This window comes from Octopus sinensis, linkage group LG4 (genome assembly GCF_006345805.1).
Source record: "Octopus sinensis linkage group LG4, ASM634580v1, whole genome shotgun sequence".
NCBI lineage: Eukaryota > Metazoa > Mollusca > Cephalopoda > Octopoda > Octopodidae > Octopus > Octopus sinensis.
The window spans coordinates 101433514-101438513 of NC_043000.1; the positions used below are offsets into that span (position 1 = coordinate 101433514).

General features: G+C 34.9%; 1 protein-coding gene and 1 long non-coding RNA gene across 2 annotated transcripts in view; both read left to right on the top strand.

Annotated features, from left to right (window-relative positions):
* The window catches only part of LOC115210886 (beta-1,4-N-acetylgalactosaminyltransferase bre-4), a 969826-nt gene that overhangs the window by 523331 nt on the left and 441495 nt on the right, over positions 1 to 5000 (top strand). The gene's annotated exons all lie outside the window — the stretch shown is intronic.
* Positions 3570 to 5000, top strand: part of LOC118763051 — a 23748-nt gene continuing 22317 nt past the window's right edge. Inside the window, exon 1 of the long non-coding RNA XR_004998802.1 lies at positions 3570 to 3642. This is a non-coding gene — a long non-coding RNA (uncharacterized LOC118763051). The remainder of the gene's footprint in view (positions 3643 to 5000) is intronic.

The following is a 5000-nucleotide window of genomic DNA, read 5'->3' on the forward strand; positions in this document are numbered from 1 at the left end:
TCATTCACTGATATTCTGAATAGCTTCTAGGATGAAATATAATCCGGTGAATGTAACTGAAGCAGTATTTAATTAAGTAGCCATCTATGCATCATACCTAATGTAAATACATTGTTGAAAACCAAATTTGCTGCTGTATTCTAGATGCTATCTCATGGTTATTCATGACCAAAGGGGGTGTTTACCCATTTTATGTATGTATGAGGGGGTACTGAAAAGTTTCTGGCTTTGGGTAAAAAAAATAGTGAGGGATCACTTAATTATGATTTTATTCAACATATTCCTCTCTCAGATTCACACACTTATTGCAGCAGTCCTTCAGTTTTTCTAAGCCCTGTAAAAGGATTCGAAAGGTTGGATCTTCAACTGGGCCTTTTGTGATACCCTTGAAGCCAGAAACTTTTTGGCACACCCTCGTATGATTGATTGATTGACTGATTGATTCATTGATTCATTGATTCATTAATTGGTTGACTGATTCATTCATTCATTCAATTTAATGAAGATTTGATGAGTTGCTATCAATGTTAATATATTTTACTAACTTTTACAAACATGCAGAATAATAATGTTGCTATCACCACAGTTGGGCAAAAGAGACCAGTAAGCTAAGTGCTGGAGTCGACTTGTTCAAGGAAACCTTTCAAGGCAAATGCCCCAACTTGGCCACAGCCAAGTAACAGAAACAAGGGAGAAGTAGATAAAAGATTTATATAATGATGATGTGATATATATATATATATATATATAATATATTATATATATATTACTTTATTCATTCTTTGTTTCAGTCATTTGACTGTGGCCATGCTGGAGCACCACCTTTAGTCAAACAAATCAACCCCAGGACTTCTTCTTTGCAAGCCTAGTACTTATTCTATCGGTCTCTTTTGCTGAACTGCTAAGTTACAGGGGCATAAACACACCAACATTGGTTGTCAGGCAATAGTGGTGGGGAGACAAACACAGACAATCAAACATATACATACACATATATATATATATATATATATTTGCAGCAAGCTTCTTTCAGTTCCCATCTACCAAATCCACTCATAAGGCTTTGGTCAGCCCGAGGATATAGTAGAAGACACTTGACCAAGTGGGACTGAACCTGGAACCGTGTGGTTAGTAAGCAAGCTACTTTCCACACAGCCAGAGCACTTATGTAGCTTTGCAGATAACTACACACACACACACATATATACATATATATATATATATATATATATATATATATATATATAGGCGCAGGAGTGGCTTTGTGGTAAGTAGCTTGCTTACCAACCACATGGTTCCGGGTTCATTCCCACTGCATGGCACCTTGGGCAAGTGTCTTCTGCTATAGCCTCAGGCTGATCAAAGCCTTGTGAGTGGATTTGGTAGATGGAAACTGAAAAAAGCCCGTCGCATATATGTATATATATATATATATGTAGCTAGCTTTAGAGCTACATAAGTAGTTCAAGATTCAAGAATTTCATGTGCTGCACTTATCAAGCCACCAAACCAATGTGTGTGTTTGCATATGCATGTGCATAAATACCCATCTACATATCCTGCATTCTACATTGGTAGATAATTATTTACATGATCTCTGAGAAACAGAAGCATCAGTCACTGGGTGATGAGCACTTTTGATTTGTATTGGAAAAAGATACTTTAGCTGATATTCATTAATTCTACAAACCCATTACCAACAAACTTAAGAGAAAAGAAATAACTATATCTAGAAATAAAAACCTTGCTCTCTGATTGGCTTCCTCTAGTTTTAATGCACATATCAGATATGCACAAATACACAACCACACAGATGCACCCCACACTTATGAAGAAGTGAGAGAAAGGGAGATAATTGTGCTTTGCTCTTAAAGAGACTATAGAAAGCTATTGAATGTCACTTAACATAAAAGAACTTTTGAAAGGAATGGCTATTAAACCGAGTACTCAGAATAGATTCCAACCTTTAAATAAAACCAGAATTTCGACAAAAACAACTGCGGCAACAACAACAATATTAACAACAGCATTAATAATAACAACAACGACGACGGCATGAGTTTCAAGTGATCAGTCAAGAGTAGTTCTTCAACTTTATTAGATCAAAAGAATTCTTTCTGAGAATGTCTTTATACAAAACTTCAGTGTGTATGTGTGTGTGTGTGATACTCAGAAAAATGCACACAAAACATTCTCAAGTTCTCTGTGAGGTTTGTATGTGTGTGTATGCTTTTCTAAGAAGATTGACTAGTTTTTTGTGTGTTTATGTATGTGTACATACTTATGATTTTGGAAGAGAGCAAAAGGAGGTGGAAAGAGAAGGAGAGAGAGAGTGAGAGAGAGAAAGAAAGAGTGTGCGTGTGTGTGTACACACACAATACACATACATATAAACATAAATATACATAAACACATACACACATATATGTACGTAATTATATTCACTGATGATATATCTATTAGAAATGTGTGTGTATAAATAAAATATCATTATTATCATACAGCCATTTTCATGTTGTTTTCACAAGCTGAGTGAGTCTTCAGCACTGAACTCTGTCACTTGGAGTATTTTGTCATCATTTCCATGAATTTTAACCTTCTAAGACTGGCTTCATGACTTCTTCCTGTGTTTTTCCCCTTCCACAGGTTCCCTCCATTTCGACTGCTTGCCTTCTTCTTTACCCCAACTACCCTCTTCCATAAACATCTCATATCTGTACTAACACAGTCTTCTTCCTCACACACACAGCATCTGATTCCTTTTGTACCAAGCATCTTCTACCTCTGCTCATTTGTATTTCATTGTTTAAGTACTCGGATGATACATATTGAGAAGATCATGTTTGCCTCATGTCTCTTCAGTCTTCACACTTGTTCTGCATCCAGTTTGTAGCTATACATCTGGAATTTATTTCATTTACTGCCACTGTGTTCTATATACAAGCATCACACAAATTGTCTTTCCTTTTGAGAGGGAAGTTTTTTCTTACTGGTAAGGGTAACAGCTTTCTATCATTACTTGTTTCAGTCATTAGGATGCAGCCATGCTGAGGCACCACCCTGAAGAACACTTCCTGAGTTGTAGCAGAATTTTGTTACCTTCTCTGTCAACTGAAATGTTTGACTTTCTAAGTTTACTTTTAAGTCTCTTGATTATATGATCTGCTTTTTTATTTGAAACTTTTTTCTCAAATTCTTTGACTGATTCTGCTGATTCTCTATCAATGGGACTGACTCTTCCTGTATTACCCACTTGACTATGTGAGCAATTAGTGTGTGTCCGACCTTGCCAGACATATATATTGGCAAATGATACACACATACTATATTATATATATATATATATATATATATATATTGGAAAATTAAGGTAAACACAGGTATAAACTATTAATTCCTACGTGTTTCACCATTGCAGTTATATGGAACTCAGCATTGGATGTTCCAAGTGCATCCAAATGCACTTGGAAATAATAATTTATGTATAGGAATTAATAATTTATACTAGTGTTTATTTTAATTTTCCCTTACATATGCTCTGTAGGTCATAATTAGTAGCTCTGATAAGCACAGTGGTAGACTAACTATTATACTAATAGCTGACTAGATAATGATAATCTACATGGAGCTCTAACTCATACAGTAGTGGTCACACATCAGCTGTACATACAAGATATGCATGTATACAAAAAGAGTGAGTGAGAGAGAGAGAGAGAGAGAGGAGAGAGAGAGAGAAGAGGAGAGAGAGAGAAAGATAGTAAAAAAGAAAGAGGAATGTTGTAGCTTGCTTGAAGCATATGAAGAAAATCAGTGTGTTATGGAAGGTTATAGCTTTGTAGATGAATCTTCACAATCCAATTGTCCCATTGACAAAAATGTTGAAATATTACCTTTGAAATATGGATTTAGTCCTGAAATTTTTAGTAAAATATCCCTTTTCAAAAGTGCAAAGTGAACCAGGGACAAATATGTTCTTTTGTTTGGCATGCAGGTTCTGTGTGTGTAGAAATAATAGGTCCATTATCTCAGAATGCCTGGTTTGTGTAACATACACAGAACTGACATGCCAAGCTAATGGACATTTTTTTCTTGCTCTGTTAACACTTTTGGAAAATGGGTATTTTATCCAAAATTTCATGACTAATTAGATATTAGGAATCCAAAATGACATTATTTTTGTTGTTGGCATTTTTGCTAATTAGAGAAGCAGATGTGTGTGTTTAAATATGTATGAGAGAGAAAGTATGTGTATAAAATATCAGCAACTGAGGCAACAGACTGAAGACTGGATGTCACAATCACTTCAGAAGTTGCTCTTCATCCTCCTTCACTAGCATCACTAGTCTGAAAAACTGATAAATGCTTCTTAGACACACACACAAACACATGCACAAACAAATCCCTGTATGTTTGTATGTGTGTGAGAATCCAATCCATTTTTTAATGTCCTCTTTCCTAATTTAAAGATGGTAAGCTTTGATATGAGAAGAATTTAAGTTATTAACTGTTTGAAGTAAAGTTTGGAGTTGACTTGTAATCTCAGTTCACACATAATTGAAAGACTATGATGAAAGGTACTGTAGTTATGACAATCCCATTGTTTTATACAAGGAGCTATACTGTTCAATACGCACTTTATTTAAAGGCATAACTTGCAAGGGTTTTGATCACTGCTAATTCCACTGAGTTGCTGTTTGTTTTTACTAAACCTGTCATTCTGATGATAAAAGCGTATGGCGATAAGAAGAGTGTTTGCAAAACAGACAACATGTCTTGTCTATTAGTTATGTAAATATACAGATTACAGACAAACTAAAACTTGTAAAATCGCCTAATAAACAAACAAATGAAACAAAATAAAACCTGTTATGTTTTGAATTAGTTTTTAATCAGTAACAATTTTTTTCTTCAAATATATATTAAAACAAATCACGAGTTTGTTTCCAGGTGGCCGAAGCAGCTCAGCTGACATAGTGTCAGAGTAGAAATGTAAAGAGCTC